The 21,962-nt window shown below is 44.4% G+C and overlaps 2 long non-coding RNA genes across 2 annotated transcripts in view; both read left to right on the top strand.

Moving 5' to 3' along the window:
- The window catches only part of LOC140210972 (uncharacterized), a 51,710-nt gene extending 42,266 nt beyond the window's left edge, over positions 1–9,444 (top strand). The window contains exon 7 of the long non-coding RNA XR_011889349.1: positions 9,424–9,444. This is a non-coding gene — a long non-coding RNA (uncharacterized lncRNA). The remainder of the gene's footprint in view (positions 1–9,423) is intronic.
- Positions 9,445–16,005: 6,561 nt separating this feature from the next.
- The window catches only part of LOC140210974 (uncharacterized), a 111,255-nt gene continuing 105,298 nt past the window's right edge, over positions 16,006–21,962 (top strand). The window contains exon 1 of the long non-coding RNA XR_011889351.1: positions 16,006–16,095. This is a non-coding gene — a long non-coding RNA (uncharacterized lncRNA). The remainder of the gene's footprint in view (positions 16,096–21,962) is intronic.

Below are 21,962 nucleotides of genomic sequence, written 5' to 3'. Positions count from 1 at the left end.
ACCAGGTTCAGCAACAGTTATTACCCCTCAATTGTCAGGCTCTTTAACCAGAAGGGGTAACTTCACTCACCCCAATACGGAACTATTCCCACAAACTACGGACTCACTTTCAAGGATTCTTCATTTCATGTTCTCGATATTTATTTATCATATTTTTGTGTGTATTTGCACATAGGATGTCTGTCTTGTTTTGTGTGGACTTTTATTGATTCTATTGGATATGTTTGTAGTTACTGTGAATATCCACAAGAAATAAATATCAGGGTTGTATATATACATAGACATCTATACACACACACACACACACATACATACATATATATATATGTATATCTAGATATAGGTATATATAGATAGATATATATACACACACACTTTGATAAGAAGTTTACTTTGAACTTTGGGTTCTAGGAACATTGTCAGTGAGTTGGATAAAGTGCAAAGATGATTTTTGAGAATGCTGCAAGAGCCTGAGTTATAGGGAGATGTTAGACAGGCCAGGATTTAATTCTTTGGAGCCTAGTAGAATGAGGAAAGAGATTCAAGATTGTTTATTATCATTCTTCAGTATAGGAGTGTACTGTAATCAGAATCAGAATCAGGTTTGTTATCATCGGCATGTGTTGTGAAATTTGTTAACTTAGCAGCAGCAGTTCAATGCAATACATAATATAGAAGAAAATAATAATAATAAATAAATAAATAAATGTATACATATATTGAATAGATTAAAATTCAAGCAAAAATAGAAGTAGTGTATATTAAAAAACTGAGGTAGTGTTCAAAGCTTCAATGTCCATTTAGGAATCGGATGGCAGAGGGGAAGAAGCTGTTCCTGAATCACTGAGTGTGTGCCTTCAGGCTTCTGTACCTCCTACCTGATGGTAACAGTGAGAAAAGGGCATGCCCTGGGTGCTGGAGGTCTTTAATAATGGACGCTGCCTTTCTGAGACACCGTTCCCTGAAGATGTCCTGGGTACTTTGTAGGCTAGCTCCCAAGATGGACTCGACTACATTTACAACCCTCTGCAGCTTCTTTCAGTCCTGTGCAGACCCTCCCCACACTAGACAGCGATGCAGCCTGGCAGAATGCTTTCCACTGTACATCTATAAAAGTTTTTGAGCATATTTGTTGACATACCAAATCTCTTCAAACTCCTAATGAAGTATAGTTGCTGTCTTGCCTTCTTTATAAGTGCAGTGATTTGTTGGGACCCAGGAACTTGAAGCTGCTCACTCTCTCCACTTCTGATCCCTCTATGAGGATTGGTATGCATTTCTTCGTCTTATCCTTCCTGAAGTCCACAATCAGCTCTTTCGTTTTACTGATGTTGAGTGCCAGGTTGTTGCTGTGGCACCATTTCACTAATTGGCATATCTCACTCCTGTACACCCTCTCGTCACCACCTGAGATTCTACCAACAATGATTGTATCATCAGCAAATTTATAGATGGTATTTGAGCTATACCTAGCCACACAGTCAAGGGTATAGAGAGGGTAGAGCAGTGGGCAAATCACACACCCCTGAGGTGTGCCAGTGTTGATCGTCAGCAAAGAGGATATGTTATCACCAATCCGTGCAGATTGTGGTCTTCTGGTTAGGAAGTCAAGGATCCAATTGCAGAGGGAGGTACAGAGGCCCAGGTTCTGCAACTTCTCAATCAGGATTGTGGGATGATGGTATTAAATGCTGAGCTATAGTCGATGAACAGCATCCCGATGTAGGTGTTTGTGTTGTCTAGGTGGTCTAAAGCTGTGTGGGGAGCCATTGAGGTTGTGTCTGCCATTGACCTATTGTGGTGACAGGCATATTGCAATGGGTTCAGGTACTTGCTGAGACAGGAGTTCAGTCTTGTCATGACCAACCTCTCAAAGCATCTCATCACTGTAGATGTGAGTGCTACAGGGCAATAGTCATTTAGGCAGCCCACATTATTCTTTTTAGGCACTGGTATAATTGTTGTCTTTTTGATGCAAATAGGAACTTCTTCCCGTAGCAGTGAGAGGTTGAAAATGTCCTTGAATAGTCCCGCTAGTAGGTTGGACGGGTTTTCAGAGCCTTACCAGGTACTCCATCGGGACCTTCCGCCTTGCGGGGGTTCACTCTCTTTAAAGGCGGCCTAATATCAGCCTCTGAGACAGAAATCACAGGGAGAATTAAATGATTGTTCTCATTAAAAACACAATAAGCATTATGAACACAATAAAAATAAGTATAAAAGCAATCCTAGAAACACCGTGTACAAGTAACTGTTCTGTACACAGTCTGATCATACGTACGTAAGGTGGCTCTAGTTGATATGTATGAAATGGTGGTTGGGTCGGTTAAAAGGGGGAGCTGTTGATTGCCTTACTGCATAGGGAGAGTAACTGCTTTTGAGTCTGGTGGTCCTGGCATGGATGCTACGTAGCCTCCTCCCCGATGGGAGTGGGACAAACAGTCCATGAGCAGGGTGGGATCTTTCTTGATGTTACTGGCCCTTTTCCAGCACCTTTCTGTACGTATGTCCTTGATGGTGGAGAGATTGAAGAGATGGGTGTCGATGATGCTTTGGGCAGTCTTAACTGCCCTGTGTTGAGGTAGATAAAACCATGAGGGGCACAGGTAGGGTGAAGGCACTCAGTTTATTTCCCGGGGGAGGGAATCAAAAACTCGAGGGCATGGGATTAAGGTGAGAGGGAAAAAGTTAATAGAGACCTGAGGGGGATCTTCATTATGTCGAGAATAGTATGCACTGTATATTTCTAGAGCAGGTTACACGGTCGGCACAACATTGTGGGCCGAAGGGCCTGTAATGTGCTGTAGATTTCTATGTTCTATGTTCTATATAGAATGAGGAAGTGGTTAAAGCAGGTACAATAACAATATTTAAATGATACTCGGACAGGTACACGGTTAGGAAAGGTTTAGAGGGATAAAAGCCAAACACGGGCAAATGGGACTAGCTTAGGTGGGCATCCTGGTTGGTGTGGACCAGATGGGCCAAAGGGCCTGTTTCTGTGCTGTACTGGACAACACACACAAAATGCTGGAGGGAGTCCGGCAGCATCCATGGAGGGCAATGGCTAGTCGATGCTTCACAAACACAAGAGATTCTGCAGACGCTGGAAATCCAGAGGAACGCACACAAAATGCTGGAGGATCTCAGCGGGTCAGGCAGCATCTGTGGCAGGAAGTGACCAGTCGAGGCTTCATGAACACAAGTTTCTGCAAATGCTGAAAATCCAGAAGAACACACACAAAATGCTGGGGGAACTCAGCGGGTCAGGCGGAATCTATGGAAATGAATAAACAGTCGATGTTTTGGGCCGAGACCCTTCTTCAGTTCTGAGGATGGGTCTCAGCCTGAAATGTTGACTGATCGTTCCGTTCCATAGATGCTGCCTGACTTGCTGAGTTCCCCTAGCTCAAGATTTCTAACATCTGAAGAACCTCTTTCCTCCTGTTCTGTTCTATGTTCTTCATTTCGTGTTCTACGTTCTGTTCAAGACTTTGCAGTTTGCCATTACCTTCTGTCAGAGCTAAAGCCACGCCTGGTATTCACATGCATGACCTTTAGCCATTCCAAATAGTTTTGTAGCAAGTCAAGTCATTTTTGAAGAGTTGTATCTATAGTGTGGCATAACGACTGTGATAATGTAGATAATGAGGCTCTCTGAACATGATAATGACTAGCTCATCTACTTGAGCAGTAAATAATGGCTTGGACACGAGGAGAGTCAGCACTCGCCTGTTGAGATTTGTTTGGTCTGAGATGTACTCCTCCGGAATATGTCGAAGTCTGCTGTCTCTCTGATATCTGCCTACATTTCTCACAGTCAGGAATTTCTCTAACTATGATAAGTGCATTCACTCTCATGGGACATTCCTCACAAGCAACAATTAAAATTCAGCCTGAAGGGTTTGCAAGCACTCGAGAAGAGGGTGTATATAATGAATGTTTGGGTTATTCTAGGTATTAGACATCAGCTGCCGGTTACCAGTGGAGTTCCACAGGGGTCAGTGCTGCTTTTTACAATGTATGTCAATGATTTGGACTATGAGATTAACGGATTTGTGGCTAAATTTAACGATGATACAAAGATAGGTGGCGGAGTAGGTACTGTTGAGGAAACAGAGAGCCTGCAGAGAGACTTAGATAGTTTAGGGGAATGGGCAAAGAAGTGGCAAATGAAATAAAATGTTGGAAAGCGGTGGAAGAAATAAACAGTCAGACTATTATTTAGATGGGATAGAACTCAAAATGCAGAGATGCAAAGGGACTTGGAGTCCTTGTGCAGGATACCTTAAAAGTTAACCTCCAGGTTGAGTCAGTGGTGAAGAAGGCGAATGCAATGTTGGCATTCATTTCTAGAGGTATAGAATATAAGAGCAGGGATGTGATGTTGAGGCTCTATAAGGCACTCGTGAGACCACACTTGGAGTATGTGTGCAGTTTTGGGCTCCTTATTTTAGAAAGGATATACTGACATTGGAGAGGGTTCAGAGAATGATTCCAGGAATGAAAAGGTTATCGTATGAGGAACATCTGGCAGCTCTTGGGCTGTATTCCCTGGAGTTCAGGAGAATGAGAGGGGATCTCATAGAAACATTCTGAATGTTAAAAGGCCTGAACTGATTAGATATGGCAAAGTATTTCGCATGGTAGGTGAGTCTAAGACAAGAGGGCACGACTTCAGGATTGAAGGGCATCCATTTAGAACTGAGTTGCGGAGAAATTACTTCAGACAGAGGGTGGTAAATCTGTGGAATTTGTTGCCACGAGCGGCTGTGGAGGCCAAGTCATTGGGTGTATTTAAGGCAGAGATAGACAGGTTTTTGATTAGCCAGGGCGTCAAAGGATATGGGGAGAAGGCAGGGGAGTGGGGATGACTGGAAGAATTGGATCAGCCATGATCGAATGGCGGAGCAGACTTGATGGGCCAAATGGCCTACTTCTGCTCCTATATCTTATGGTCTTGTAGAATGTTTAATGGCCCTTGTTGTTCTCTGCAAATATGATGATAACAGATTTACGGTTGTTGTGAGGAGCAAACAGCTGATCAGTTTCTAGTAAGGAGTAGAAGTCGACACTGGTCATAACTGCTGGTATAACTTCAAGACTGAAGATTCAAGGTTGTTTATTCTCATTCTTCAGTACACGCATATCAGGGAGAGCAAAACGATCGTTACTCCAAATCTGATACAGCATAAAAAGCACGATAAGCATAAAGAACATGATAAATATAAAAACAATCTGATAAAACCGAATGTACAAGTGGCCACTTCGGTGGGTACACCTGTTTGTTATTTCAGATATCTAATTAGCAATCATGTGGCAGCAACTCAATGCATAAAAGCTTGCCAACATGGTCAGGAGGTTCATTGTTGTTCAGACCAAGCATCAGAATGGGGGAAGAAATGTGATTTCAGTGACTTTGACTGTGGGATGGTTGTTGGTCCCAGACGGGGTGGTTTCAGTATCTCAGAAACTGCTGATCTCCTGGGATTTTCACACACAACAGCCTCTGGAGTTCACAGAGACTGGTGTGAGAAACCGGAAGGATCCAGTGAGAGGCAGTTCTGTGGGTGAAAACCGAGAGAGGTCAGAGGAGGATGGCCAGAGCGTGTTTAAGCTGACAGGAAGGTGACAGTAACTCAGATAAGCATGCATTACAACAGTGGCGTGCAGAAGAGCATCTCTGAATACACATGTCAAACCGAAAAGCGGATGGACTACAACAGCAGAAGACCGCAAACAAGGAGCACAAGGGACCACAGGAAAAATCATTGCAGGATGTCAGATTCAAAGCTTCAAAGTACATTTATTATCAAAGTATGTGTACAGAATACAACTCTGAGATTCGTCCTCATGCAGGCAGCCATGAAATAAAGAATCCCCATGGAGCCTGTTCAAGAAAATATCAAACACCCAACATGTGGGGTTCCCAAGCTGGGGTACACCATGGGTATGTACACTCATTGCCCACTGTATTAGGTACACCTGTTAATGCAAATATCTCATCAGCCAATCATGTGGCAGCAACTCAATGCATAAAAGCATGCAGATTTAGTTGTTGTTCCGACTAACCATCAGAATGGGGATAAAGTAACTTTGACCATGGAATGTTTGTTAGTGCCAGATGGGGTGGTTTGAGTATCTCAAAAACTGCTGATCTTCTGGGATTTTTGCACAAAATAGTCTTTAGGCTTAGGGGTTCCTAACCTGGGTCTACAAAGCCCTCGGTTAATGGTAAGCTCCATGGCATGAAAAAGATTGGGAACCCTTGTAATGTATGGATCTATTTCTTTTAGAGCAATGACCCCTCCCTTAGCATGACACATTGATCAGTTGTCTCCACATGCACTATTGTCTATGCATGTGCAATGTTTTCTCTCTCTCTCTCTCTCTCACTGCAATGCGAATACACCAGTTGAAGCCACTTCCTGTGTGTACGCTTTTACTTAATACTTATGTAGTTGTGCACAGACACAACAAATTGGTGACAAGTACAAACCTGAATGTCAGAGAATATCACGAACTGCACCGACAGTTACGGGACAAAACAACGAGAGTTAAGCCGCACGAGAAAGCTGATGGACCTGTGAGTAATAGTGAAAGATGCGCTGAATTAAAATAACGTGGCAATGGCTTCAGTCAGGAAAGTTGACAATTTTGATAGTGCTAATGAAGACCGAGAGTCGCTTAGTGATAGGGTGGAACTTTATTGTAACACAAACAATGTGGATGAGCAAAAGAAAGTCCCTACGCTTAGCTTAATGGGCCCAAGTATGTACAGTCTCTTCTGCAACTTAGTAACCCCTGCAAAGCCAGCAAGCAAGATGTTCGATGTAACTATTACAATTATACAAACTCACTTGAGCCCTGCACCGCTGGCAATAGCTGAAAGGTTTAGATTTTACAAAAGAAACCAGTCAAAAGATGAAAGCATTTCTGAATACATTGCAGAACTGCACAAACTTTCCCAGTGCTGTGACTTTAGAGATGGACTTTCTGATGCATTAAGGGACAGGCTTGTATGTAGCATGCAAAGTCAAAGCACTCAAACGAAGCTAGTGGCAGAAAGGGACCTAACCTTTGAATAGGCATTGTCCATTGCAATATCGTTAGAGACTGCAGCAAAGGATGCAGCAGGACTACAGTAAAGGGGGTCAGAACATGAAATACATAAAATGTCCCTGAATTGTGCAAAAAGCCGAAAATGTTATCGATGTGGCAAATCCTCCCAAGATAGCTCCAAGAATTGGACCACTGATGTAGACAGTGGATGTTGGAGATCAGACATGGAGATACCATGTGGACTAGATTCTGGATGTGCAACTGAACAACACACCTGAGTTGACTGCATTACAGTCACCAGACTTACCTCTGAGTGGTGATCATGTTGCTGACAGAATGTGACACCGGCAACCAAGAAGGTTGTCTTTGACAAGATACCTATCAGACCTGATGTCACCTCACAGGTCCAGAGGCATGATGAGAATGTTATCGTTGACAAGACACCTGCCAAACCTGATACCACTCCACAGGTCCAGAGGTGCTATCCTGAAAGAAACAGAGTGCTGCCCAAAAGAGTGAAAGCATGTTTATTTGGAATGTGGGTTTATGAAAGGGAGATTCTGCTACGTATTGATCTGTTGTCTACACATGTGCATTGTTCTCTCTCGCTGCCATGTGAATACAACAGGTAAAGCCATCTCTCACGTGCGTGCTTTTATTTAATGTATATGTAGTTGGCACAGACACAACAGCCCTTGCTAGAGTTTACGGAGAATTGTGTGATAAATGAACAAACATCCAGCAGGTGGCAGTTTTGTGGGCAAAATTGCCTTATTAATGAGAGATGTCAGAGGAGAATGGCCAGACTGGTTAAATCTGACAGGAAGGCAATGGTAACTCAAATAACCACGCGTTACAACAGTGGTGTGCGGAAGAGCCTCTCTAACACACAACTCATTGAACCTTCAAGTGGATGGGCTACAACAGCAAAAGACCACAAACCTACACTCAGTGGCCACTTTATTAGGTACAGGAGGAATGTAATAAAGTGGCCACTTAGTGCATAATAAAATGCATGATAGAAAATGTGCTTGAACGGATATGGCAGGCTAAAGGACCTGTTCCTCTACTGTTGTAAGGCCACTTGCTTTCTTTGTCTGAATCAGAACTGGCCATCTCGGCTGTTAGTCAAACATCTGTGATATAATTGCTCAAGTTTTTCTCTGCGTTGGTACAACCTGACCTATTGAGCACATTCCACTTCCCTGCTGTTTGCAACTCAGGCATGGTAGTGCCATCTGCCTCTGAGATCCCCATGGAACCCATTGACCTTCTCACAGTGTCTTACATTGTACTATCCATCCCTCTTGCTATCTTCTCTGCAACTTAAATTTATTTTTCCATTCCTCATCCTGGCTTCCCTCTTACCCCTTCCCTTCTCCCCACCTGCCTGTCACCTTCACCAGGTGTCCCACCTCTTTCATTTTCTCCCCTGGTCCACTCTCCTCTCCTATCAGATTCCTTCTTCCTCAGCCCTTTGCCTCCTCCAACTATCACCTCCCAGCTTCTCACTTCATGTTCCTCCTCCCCCTCCCGCTCCCACCCACCTTCTCCCTCATTATGTGCTGTGTCGTATGACGTGGGCAATCATGGTCTTTCCATAACCATGATAATTATGAGGAAATTTTTTTACAGAAGTGGTTTATCACTGCCTTCTCCTGGGCAATGTCTTTACAAGACGGGTGACCCCAGCCATTATCAATACTCTGCAGAGATTGTCTGCCTGGCGTTAGTGGTCGCATAACCAGGACCTGTAAATGCACCAGCTGCTCATACGACCATCCACCACCTGCTCCCATGGCTTCACATGACCATGATCGGTGGGGAGGGAGGGCTAATCTGGTGTGACACCTTGCCCAGGGGTGACCTGCAGGCTAGCGGAGGGAAGGAGCGCCTTACACTTCCTTTGGTAGGGGCATATCTGCACCCTGCCACCATGATAGAACACTACAGCACAGAAACAAGCCCTTTCGGCCCATCCAGTCTGTACTGAACTATTAATCTGCCTAGTCCCATCGATCTGCACCAGATGCATAGTCCTCCTTAACCCTCCCATCCATGTACCTACCTAAATTTCCTCGAAATATTGCAATCGAACCCGCATCCTCCACTTCTGCTGACAGCTCGTTCCACACTCTCACCACCCTCTGAGTGAAGTTTCCCTCATCTTCCACTGAAACGTAACCCAAGACTTGTCTGATATTGACTGCCACATCAGATCGTCAAATCTTGCCTTACCGGAGGTATTTCCTTTGTTCTCCCCCCAGCTTTGCTGCTATCTAAATGAACTTATTTAAATGAAAGAATAACATTGGATCTGAAACATTGGCTGCTTTTCTCTCTCTCTCTCTCTCCCCACAGATGCTGCCTGACTTGATGAGTGTTTGACAGCGTTTATAGTTTGTTTTATTTAGAGATGTGCCTCTGTAGCAGGCCATTTGGCCCCAGTGAGTCCACTCAGCCTCATTACAGCCCTGTGACAACTTGACCTGCAGACATGCAGAGGGAAGGAGCACCCCTACACCTCCTTGGTAGAGACATATCTTCACCCCACCACCCAAATTCTGTTTGTAAAACTCAAAGTCACCTATTTCAATACCTTGTAATGGAGCCAGTGGCCACGCAAGTGCAGGTGGCTGTTGAAATAAGAGCCCTTTTGTCTCTGAGACAGTATCACACAATCCATTGCATTAATTATTAACGCCCACATGGGATTAATAATAAAACAAGGTCATATCATATTTCCAACATTGTCCTTATTTCAATGTGCAAACTGCTTAATCCATTGATAATTTTCTTTGACAATAATATTTTCAATCAAAACATCTTGTACCCGCAGCATTTTGTACTTACAGTGTGAACTTTTACCCACTTTCCTCATAAAGACGTGCTTTCTAGTTTCAAATATCAAAACAACTTGTGAACGCATGATTGGAAAAATGGTGTGAAAGAACGGCAGATGGAATCTCTCTCTGTCTCTCTCTCTCTCTCTCTCTCGAACTCTCTCTCTCGAACTCAGCAGGTCGGGCAGCATCCAGGAGAGGAATAAACAGTTGATGTTTTGGGCTGAGATGCTTCAATGCATTCAAGTGGATGGTGTTGCACTTTTTAAAGACAAACCAACATGGAACTTAGACTAAGGGAGTGCAGTGGAACAGAGGGATCTGGCAACACACTTCCACAATTTCATTACAGTAGGTAGGTAAGTTATGTAAAGAGAGCTTTTGGCACATTGGCCTTAATAAATCAGAGAATTGAGTACAGGAGTTAGGATGGTATGTTGAAGTTCTATATGTCAAAGTTGGAGCATTGTGTGCATTTCCGGTCACTTACCTACAGGAAAGATACTATTGAGATTAAAAGAGTGCAGAGAAAGTTTATGAGGATGTTGCCAGGATTTGAGTTACGTGGAGAAGTTGAATAGGTTGGGATTTTATTCCCTGGATTTTAGGAGAATGTGGGCAGATTTATGATTATGAAGACACATAGTCCTCTTTTATTGTCATTTAGTAATGCATGCATTAAGAAATGATACATTATTTCCTCCGGTGTGATATCACAAAACACAGGACAAACCAAGACTGAAAAAACTGACAAAACCACATAATTATAACATTTAGTTACAAACAGTGTAACAATACCATAACTTGATGAAGAAGTCCACGAGCACAGTAAAGGTCAAAGTTTCTCAAATGTCCCACATCTCACGCAGACGGGAGAGGGAAGAAAAACTCTCCCTGCCATGCCCGACCACGGTCCGACTCTGAGTCATCTGAAAACTTCGAGCCCTGATCAGCTCTCTGACACCGAGTACTGAGCGCCATCTCTGTCCGAACAATTCGACCAGCAAAGCCGGTGGCTTTGAGGACTACCCTCCAAAAGATTCCCGACCGCACAGTAATGACAGCAGCGAACGGGCGTTTCAGAAATTTCTCCAGATGTTCCTCTGTGCTTTCACGCCCATTCTCCATTAAAGCAGAATTGTCCACCTTTTTTAGATTTGATAGTTATACAAAATTACGAAGGTTATAGACAGGTTAAATGTAGGCAGGCTTTTTCTATGGAGGCTGTGTGAGAGTCAAACTAGAGGTTATGGGTTAAGGGTGAAAGCTTCTTCATTCGGAGGGTGATGTGAGTGTGGAATAAGCTGCCAGCAGAAGTGGTGGATGTGGGTTCGATTTCAACATTTAAGAGCAATTTGGATAGGCACGTAGCTGGGAAGTGCATGGAGGTTTATGGTCTATGTGCAGGTCAATGGGACTGGGCAGAATAACTGTTCGGCACAGAGTAGATGGGCTGAAGGGCCTTTTCTGTGCCGTAGCACTCTATGAAATTTCCACTTTCTTTTACAGAACTGAGACTACCATAGAGGGAGACACCTCACCCATCCTGCCTTTATTGGCATGTCTACAGACTTTTCCAATGCATCCCAACCCCGTCCAACCCCACCCCCCGTTCTTCCCCACAACCCTGCATGTGCTCCCTTTTCAATGAGTTATCTAAATCTCCTTTGAGAGCTTCCACTGAATCTCATTTCTCCTGCCCCTTTAAGACCATAAGACATAGGAGCAGAATTAGGCCCCCTGCATTCCCCTGCATTCTTTGCATATCTAACGAAGAATCACTTTAAATACACCCAATTTCTTGGCTTCCACAGCCGTCTGTGGTGATGAATTCCACACCTTGACCAGCCTCTAGCTAAAAGAATTCCTAATCATCACTGTTCTAATGGGATGTCTCTATTCTGAGGGTGCAGGGATTCCAAAACTGGGGTCCACAAACCCCTCGATAAATGGTAGGGGTCCATGCCATAAAAGAGGTTGGGAACCTCTGCGTGATGGAGAACAGCCTCTTCATGCCCACTGTATCCATGCCTTTCAATATATAGAGTCACAGAAAAGTACAGCACAGAAACAGGCCCTTTGGCCCATCTAGTGCATATCAACCCATTTAAACTGCCTACTCCCATCGACCTGGACCGAGACCGTACCCCTCCATACCTGTTCAATTCGTTTCAATGATATTACCTCCCACTATTCGACTGCAGGCAGCTCATACTCCATAATGGCAAAAACCTCCCTTCTGGTTCTTTTGCCAATTAATGTCAGTTTTTGTGCTTACTCATTCAAAAATAATGGATGAAGGAGTATGATATTTGTTCAGTGATTGTACTGATAACCTGAGCTGAAAAGGAGTTGTTTGTTACGCTGCCTCGCTGGGGATGTAGATATCCTTATTGTTCTCATTGGCAACTCCCATTACACAACACGCCCTGCCTAGCAGGAGTACAATACTCTATTGTACCCAGCCGTTCCCGTGGAAGGCATCATTAGCTCGGGAGGGTTCCTGCGCAGTTCTGAGCGTGATGAGTTTGCATGCACTGCTCTCTGATGTGACGTGGTGCTCTCTCACTTCTCAGCCCCTTCTCCCCCTCACACCTACGCTCCCCCCTCACCTGGATTCACCTGTCATCTTCGTACTCCTCCCCTCTACAGCCTTCTTATTCTGGCTTTTCCCTGCTTCCTTTCCTTTCATAGTTTAAGGATAAAGGGGAAGCCTTTTTAGGACCAAGACGAGGAAAAACTTCTTCACACAGAGAGTGGTGAATCTGTGGAATTCTCTGCCACAGGAAACAGCTGAGGCCAGTTCATTAGCTATACTTAAGAGGGAGTTAGACATGGCCCTTGTGGCTAAAGGGATCACGGGGTATGGAGAGAAGGCGGGTACAGGGTTCTGAGTTGGATGATCAGCCATGATCGTACTGAATGGTGGTGCAGGCTGGAAGGGCCGAATGGCCTACTCCAGCACCTATTTTCTATGTTTCTATGCTTCTAGTCCTGATGAAGCATCTCAGCCTGAAATGTCAACTGTTTATTCCTTTCTAGAGATGCTGCTCGACCCGCAGAGTTCCTCCAGCATTCTGTGTGTGTTGCTCTGACGATATCGGCCGGCCCAATGATCCCACCCTCTGTAGGTGTACAATGTTTTCAGCACAGAACTCAGCATTGCATGCTATTCTTCCCTAGTCATCCATCTCCACGTGCCCCAGCTCTTTCTTCCTTGCGTATTTATCAAGCTTTCCCTGCAAGACTACTTATCCATGATAAGAAGGTGATTTATAGACAGATGCTGGAAATCCAGAGCAACAAGCACAAAGTGCTGGAGGAACTCGGCAGGTCAGGCAGCGTCTATGGAGGAGAATAAACAGTCAACGTTTCAGACCAAGACCCTTCCTCAGGACTGGAAAGGAAGGTGGAAGCAGCCCAATTAGGAAGGTGGGCAAAGAGGACAAGATGGCAAGTGATAGGTGAAACCGGGTGATGGGGAAGGTAGGTGGTAGGGGAGAGAGGATGAAGGGAGAAGATAATAGGTGAAAATTGTAAAAGGCAGAAGGAGAAAGAATCTGATAGGAAAAGAGAGGATTGGAGAAAGAGAAGGAAGAGAGCCACCAGAGGAAGGTGATGGGCCAGTGAGGAGAGAAGGTTTGAAAGGGGAGCCAGAATGGGGAATGGAAAAAAGAGAAATGGGAGGGGTGAGAAATTACCAGAAAGTAGAGAAATTGATGCTCATGCTGTCAGGATGGAGGCTAAAAGCTACTTAGTTTGGGCTTCCAGCTCCAAGTCCAGCTAAGTAATAACCTAACTCAAAGAGAAGGTATAGTTTGTTGAGCTGTTAGGATGTGGATGTCATTTGTCAAGGAAATCGTCTTTGTCTGTTCTTGGGGTGTTCTGGCTGATAATTTCTCTTACAAGTGGATTGATTCTCTGGAGCGTCAGAAGCTGAGGGGAGATCTGACAGAGGTTTGTGTGATTGTGAGAGATGTAGAGTAGAGAGCCAGTGTTAAAATGTCTAATACAAGAGGACAGGCATATAAAGCGAGGGAGGATCTTTAAAGAAGGTGTGTGGGGCAAGTCTTTAACACAGAGTATGGTGGGAGCGTGGAATGTGCTGCCTGGAGTGGTGGTAAGACAAGTATGGTAGAGACAATCTTAAACAGGCACATGAACGTGCAGGGAATGTAGGGATATGGACACTGGTTTTCATTGTTTACAGTTACTATTCTATAGATTTGCTAGGTATGCCCACAGGCAGAAGCATTTCAGGATTTTATGTGGTGACATGTATGTACTCTGATAATAAATTTTACTTTGACTTCATTGTGTAGGCAGAAGGGATTAAAGATTAGCTTTATTTGTCACATGTACATTGAAACATCGAAACATTGAACTGTGTCGTTTGTGTCAATGACCAACACAGCCTGAGGCTGCGCTGCAGGCAGCCCGCAAGTCCAACACCAATTTAGCATGTCCGCAATCATTCACCCTAACCCGTATGTCTTTGGAAGGTGAGAGGAAACCAGAGCACCTGGAGGAAACCCACACGGGTCATGGGGAGAACATACAAACTCCTTACAGACGGGGCTGGGAGTTGAAACCCAATCTCACAGCTGGTGTTGTAAAGCATTCTGCTAACCGTTGTGCTACCGTGCCGCCCCATTAGTTAGAATATATTAGTTTAGTTGGCATTTGGTTACTAATTTCATTAGCCTGTGGGCCAAAAGGCATGATCCTGTGCGGTACTGATCTACCCTCCCTGTTTAGTTCCACGTTAAATGGTTGCTGCTCTGAGTTAGGCCAGTCACATTTAGTGTTTGGATGGGGTTTATATTTGGAATATATGATAAAGAGGCTAATTTATTTGTGATCATAAACAGAAGAGATTCTGCAGATGCTGGAAATCTTGAGCAACACACACAAAACACCGGAAGAACTCAGCAAGTCAGGCAGCATCTTTGGAGGGGAATAAACAGTTACATTTCAGACCAAGCTCTTGGGTCAACTGTTTATTGAGACACATTATCACAAAATAAAGTCTTTAGAACTGGACAGAAAATGGTTAAATGAACTGTGAAATGACAAGCTGTGGGATGTACGCAAAAAATGGAATAATTTCTTCAGGAAACACTGCTGACAAAAGTGCAGCAAGTCTTAGACACAGGGGATTCTGCAGATGCTAGAAATCTTGAGTAACACACACAAACTGCTGAAGGAACTCAGCAAGTCAGGCAGCAGCTATGAAGGGGAATAAACAGGCGACATTAGGGTCCTGGCCTGAAGTGTCAACTGTCTATTCCTTGCCATAGATGTTACCTGACCTGCTGAGTTCCTTCAGCACTTAGTGCGTGTTGCTTATGCAAGAGCAGGCTGTAACCTAGACAAAGAAAAACAGTCTGAAGTAAACAGGAGACAAGGTATTGTTATCCCCCTTGAGAAACAGCCACTGGGAGCCTGCTGAGGATTATTCATCATTTGGAATGTACTATCTATGCATTTTAAACTCATGGTGACTGGTGCATCTACAGCTGCCCTGATAAACAGCTCTGATGCTTACAAAACTGTTCTGAGGAGTCTAGGAAATGTGTTATGAAGAGGCAAGGGCTCTTCTCACGTGCCTATTACTTCTCCACAGGGTCCCCTCCACCTTCCCTTTCTCCTACGGTCCACTCTCCTCTCCTATCAGATTCCTTCCTGTCCAGCCCTCTATCACCTGGCTTCACCTGTCACCTTCCAGCTAGCCTCCTTCCCCTCCCTCCACCTCTTTATTCTGGCTGCTTCCTCCTTCCTTCTCAGTCCTGAAGAAGGGTCTTGGCCCAAAACGTTGCCCGTTCACTCGTTTCCATAGACGCTGCCTGAGCAGCTGAGTTCCTCCTGCACTCTGTGTGTGTTGCTGAGGGCTCCATATGCATTGGCCTTCCTGTGATTGGATAACGACCCCAGGAGATCAGCCAATTATAGTCTTGGTGAGATTGGCAGTAGCTGATGTGTGAATGATTTAGCAGGTCAAACATGCATCCAGTTGCTAAGTACATAATTTGTTAAACACCTAGCCAGGGAACGTTTGTCTCCATATTCTGATGAATGTGGTCCAAGTATAAACAGATTTGCTGACAGCTTAACTCTTCTCAAAGATCCAACAGATAACTGAGAACAAAATAAGGGATCACAGTGCATACAAACACAGGAACGTACAAGGGTAAGAGATTTTTTCTTTCTATAGATACATGAGTGAAGCAATATTGTTACCTGCCCTCAAAGAGTTTTCCAGGTATGTTGCCCATCAGGAACAAAGGTGATGAACCGAGAGCTTGGATACATATATGGAATTATGATGTAGTGGCCATTACAGAGACTTCGCTGGCACCAGGGCAGGAATGGATTCTCAATATTCCTGGATTTCAGTGCTTTAAAAGGGATGGGGGAGGGAGGGGAGGAGGTGTGACATTACTGGTTAGGGATACTATTACAGCTACAGAAAGGGTGGGTAATGTAGCAGGATCCTCTTTTGAGTCAATATGGGTGGAAGTTAGGAACAGGAAGGGAGCAGTTACTCTACTGGGGGTATTCTATAGGCCCCCTGGTAGTAGCAGAGATACCGAGGAGCAGATTGGGAGGCAGATGTTGGAAAGGTGCAAAAATAACAGGGTTGTTATCATGGGTGACTTTAACTTCCCTAATATTGATTGGCACCTGATTAGTTCCAAGGGTTTAGACGGGGCAGAGTTTGTTAAGTGTGTCCAGGACGGATTCCTGTCACAGTATGTTGACAGGCCAACTAGGGGGAATGCCATACTAGATCTAGTATTAGGTAACGAACCGGGTCAGGTCACAGATCTCTCAGTGGGTGAGCATCTGGGGGACAGTGACCACCGCTCCCTGGCCTTTAGCATTATCATGGAAAAGGATAGAATCAGAGAGGACAGGAAAATTTTTAATTGGGGAAGGGCAAATTATGAGGCTATAAGGCTAGAACTTGCGGGTGTGAATTGGGATGATGTTTTTGCAGGGAAATGTACTATGGACATGTGGTCGATGTTTAGAGATCTCTTGCAGGATGTTAGGGATAAATTTGTTCCGTTGAGGAAGATAAAGAATGGTAGGGTGAAGGAACCATGGGTGACAATTGAGGTGGAAAATCTAGTCAGGAGGAAGAAGGCAGCATACGTGAGGTTTAGGAAACAAGGATCAGATGGGTCTATTGAGGAATATAGGGTAGCAGAAAAGGAGCTTAAGAAGGGGCTGAGAAGAGCAAGAAGGGGGCATGAGAAGGCCTTGGTGAGTAGGGTAAAGGAAAACCCCAAGGCATTCTTCAATTATGTGAAGAGCAAAAGGATGACAGGAGTGAAGGTAGGACCGATTAGAGATAAAGGTGGGAAGATGTGCCTGGAGGCTGTGGAAGTGAGCGAGGTCCTCAATGAATACTTCTCTTCAGTATTCATCAATGAGAGGGAACTTGATGATGGTGAGGACAATATGAGTAAGGTTGATGTTCTGGAGCATGTTGATATTTAGGGAGAAGAGGTGTTGGAGTTGTTAAAATACATTAGGATGGATAAGTCTCCAGGGCCGAACGGAATATTCCCCAGGCTGCTCCATGAGGCGAGGGAAGAGATCGCTGAGCCTCTGGCTAGGATCTTTATGTCCTCATTGTCCACGGGAATGGTACCAGAGGATTGGAAGGAGGCGAATGTTTTTCCCTTGTTCAAAAAAGGTAGTAGGGATAGTCCAGGTAATTATAGACCAGGGAGTCTTACGTCTGTGGTGGGAAAGCTGTTGGAAAAGATTCTTAGAGATAGGATCTGTGGACATTTAGAGAATCATGGTCTGATCAGGGACAGTCAGCATGGCTTTGTGAAGGGAAGATCATATTTAACAAGCCTGATAGAGTTCTTTGAGGAGGTGACCAGGCATATAGATGAGGGTAGTGCAGTGGATGTGATCTATATGGATTTTAATAAGGCATTTGACAAGGTTCCACACGGTAGGCTTATTCAGAAAGTCAGACGGCATGGGATCCAGGGAAGTTTGGCCAGGTGGATTCAGAATTGGCTTGCCTGCAGAAGGCAGAGGGTGGTGGTGGAGGGAGTACATTCAGATTGGAGGACTGTGACTAGTGGTGTCCTACAAGGATCTGTTCTGGGACCTCTACTTTTCGTGATTTTTATTAACAACCTGGATGTCAGGGTAGGAGGGTGGGTTGGTAAGTTTGCAGATGACACAAAGGTTGGTTAGTTTTGTAGATACTGTAGAGGATTGTCAAAGAGTGCAGAGAGACATTGATAGGTTGCGGAAGTGGGCTGAGAAGTGGCAGTTAGAGTTCAACCCGGAGAAGTGTGAGGTGGTACACTTTGGAAGGACAAACTCCAAAGCAGAGTACAAAGTAAATGGCAGGATACTTGGTAGTGTGGAGGAGCAGAGGGATCTGGGGGTATATGTCCACAGATCCCTGAAAGTTGCCTCACAGGTGGATAGGGTAGTTAAGAAAGCTTATGGGGTGTTAGCTTTCATAAGTCGAGGGATAGAGTTTAAGAATTGCGATGTAATGATGCAGCTCTATAAAATTCTGGTTAGGCCACACTTGGAGTACTGTGTCCAGTTCTGGTCACCTCACTATAGGAAGGATGTGGAAGCATTGGAAGGGGTACAGAGGAGATTTACCAGGATGCTGCCTGGTTTAGAGAGTATGGATTATGATCAGAGATTAAGGGAGCTAGGGCTTTACTCTTTGGAGAGAAGGAGGATGAGAGGAGACATGATAGAGGTATACAAGATGTTGGAATAGATGGAGTGGATAGCCAGCGCCTCTTCCCCAGGGCACCACTGCTCAATACAAGAGGACATGGCTTTAAGGTAAGGGGTGGGAAGTTCAAGGGGGATATTAGAGGAAGGTTTTTTACTCAGAGAGTGGTTGGTGCGTGGAATGCACTGCCTGAGTCAGTGGTGGAGGTAGATACACTAGTGAAGTTTAAGAGACTACTAGACAGGTATATGGAGAAATTTAAGGTGGAGGGTTTTATGGGAGGCAGGGTTTGAGGGTCGGCACAACAATGTGGACCAAAGGGCCTGTACTGTGCTGTACTATTCTATGTTCTATGTTCTATCCAAGGACTTAACCATTCTCCTCCTCTGGAGCTATCTGGATGTTAGAGTCATAGAGCAACATAGCAAGGATACAACCTTCCAGCCCATCAAGTCCATGCTGACGACATTGTCCACACAGCTAGTTCTGATTTCTGCTTTCAGCCCATATCCCCTAAGCCCCACCCCTCCATGTATGCGTCCAAGTGCTTCTCAAACGATACCGCTAAACCTCTACTCGTCCTCTGATGGCTCCTCCCATTTACCCACCACACTCTGTGTGAAAAAGTTGCCCCACAGTCCAAGCCGTGCCATACCCAGGCCCTCTAGAACTACCAACGCCTTTGTAAATCTTTACAGTTCAACTGCATCTTTCCTTCAACAGGATGACCAAAGCTGTACACAGTCCTCCAAATGTGCCCTCGCCAGTGACTTATACAACTGTATCATAATGTCTCAACTCCTATACACAATGGCCTGACAAGGAAATCTTCCTGACCTGTGTAGATTTTCTCTTTAGAAGTTCAAGTGTTCAAAGTTCAAAGTAAATTTATTATCCAAGTACTCACATGTTACCATATGCAACCCTGAGATTCATTTCCTTGCGGGCATACCCAATGAATCCAATAACCATAATGGAATCAATGAAAGACAGCACCAACAGGACAGACAAACAAGCAATGTGCAAAAGACAACAAGCTTGGAAATACAATAGAAAAAAAGGAAAAAAAAGAAAAAAAATGTTGGACAGAAACTTTGGAATCCATTTGGATTACAAAATTGTATCCTGTTCGCCTCTTGCCTATTATTTCAGTTACTTTGTCTGTTCTCTGGCATGTAATGACTACTATGAGGGGGCGTAACTTCAAGGTGACAGGAGGAAAGTATAGAGGAAATGGCAGAAGTAGGCTTTTTTACATACAGAGTGGTGGGTGTATGCAATGCGCTGTCAGGGATGGTGGCAAATAAACTAGGGACATTTAAGAAATTCTTAGAAAGCCACATGGACATGAGAAAAATAATGGTGGGCTATGTATGAGGGAAGTGTTAGATTGATGTTGGAGTAGGTTAGAGTATCAGCACAACGTTGTGGGCCCAGGGGCCTGTCCCATGCAATACTATTCTATGTTCTCTGTTCCTTGTAAAAACCCCATGATCATTAAACAAGATTCACTGTGACTTCATAGGATTTAATCTTTTTTTTAAATCAAGGTGTGGCATAAATCATTTAATATTCCCAGGATCACAGGTCCTTAGAATATTAGGATATTTTGCATACTTTTTACTGTTGGACTTCGGCCATATTCCACTGAGATACAACACTGGGTGTCACGGGAGGTCGTTCCTGCCTGTGGCCATCGAACTTGCAGCTCCTCCCGTGGAGGGTCAGACACCCTGAGCCAATAGACTGGTCCTGGACTTATTTTCCATCTGGCATAGTTTGCATTTTGTTGTTTGATTGTTTGTGGTTTTTGTATTGCTATATTTACGCTCTATTCTTGGTTGGTGCAGCTGTAACGAAACCCAGTTTCCCTCGGGATCAATGAAGTATATCTATCTATCTATCTAATTTATAATATCCTAATAGTGAGAACTCCGTTGGTCAGGGTCGACGATGGACGTTGCGTCCTGGCTGTGTAGATATGCAAGCCTGGCAGTACGATGTAGAGAGCAAGCTGTTGCCCAGGTAGCTGGCTCCTCTTCTCAATGCATCTGATGAACCCACAGGAACGGCAGAGACCGATACAGTTTGGTACCAAACTGCCAGTCAGCATTGAACTCAACATAGGATTGCCTTCGGAATTCCAGCTCTGGACTTTTCCCCTCGAGGTTTACCCTGTAGCCTTCCCCAGGAGTGGGTACAGCCGCAAGGCAGCGGAGGCTTGTGATCAGTTTCCCTTCTCCTAAACGAGCTGCCAACCATGGCTGATAAGCCCCATCTGCCCGAAGCAACTGATCTTAAAGCACCTTCGCCCCTTCTTCTGTCAGTAGAAACAGTTCTGCTGGTCTTAGTAGCTAAGCCACACGTGAAGGCCAGGAGCTGGATTTGGTTGTCAGAGGCTATTTGAGATGCACGCCACTGGGAGCTTTTAATAGGTAGTGGGAGCTTATCCTCACAACCACCCCTGGCGTAAGCAACCTTAAGGATATTATAAAATTCTGCAATATTATAGGATAAAATAGATCCTATTATATTACCAGATCACTGGCTGGTTTAAGTAGGTGCAGCAAAGGTCAAATGGTAAGGAAGGCAAATACAATGTTAGCATTCATTTTGCGAGGATTTGAATATGAAGGCAAGAATGCGATGCTGAGGCTTTATAAGGCATTGTTCAGACCACACGGAGTATTGCGAGCAGTTTTGGGCCTCTTATCTAAGAAAAGATGTGCTGGCATTGGAGAGGGTCCAGAGGAGGTCCACGAGAATTATTCTGGGAGTGAAAGGATGAATGTATGAGGAACATTTATTGGCTCTGTGTCTGTATATGTCGGAGTTTAGAAGAATGATGGGGTTCTCAGTGAAATCTACTGATATTGAAAGGTCTAGATACAGTGGATGTGGAGAGGATGTTTCCTTCGGTGAGGGTCCAGGAGCAGAGGGCACAAACTCAGAATAGAAGGACTTCCCTTTTATAACAGAGATGAGAAGGAATTTTTTTAGCCAGAAGGTGGTGAGTCAGTGGAATTCATTGCCACAGATTGTTGTGGAGGCCAAGTCATTGAGTATATTTAAAGCAGAGGTTGAAATAAGTTCTTAATTAGTAAAAGGGCATCAAAAATTACAGCAATTCCTTCAAGGCAATGATTAAGAATAAGGATGTTGCCAGTATTTGAGGACCTGAGTTATAGGAGAAGTTTGAGTAAGTTAGGACTTTATTTTCTGGAGTGTAGGAGAATGAGGGGGGATTTGATAGAAGAATACAAAAATTGATGGGTATAGATAGGGTAGATAGGTGCAAGCAGGCTTTTTCCACTGTGGCTGGG

This window comes from Mobula birostris, chromosome 16 (assembly GCF_030028105.1).
Source record: "Mobula birostris isolate sMobBir1 chromosome 16, sMobBir1.hap1, whole genome shotgun sequence".
NCBI classification, from domain to species: Eukaryota; Metazoa; Chordata; class Chondrichthyes; order Myliobatiformes; family Myliobatidae; genus Mobula; species Mobula birostris.
This window is presented reverse-complemented; position numbering and strand designations above follow the sequence as displayed.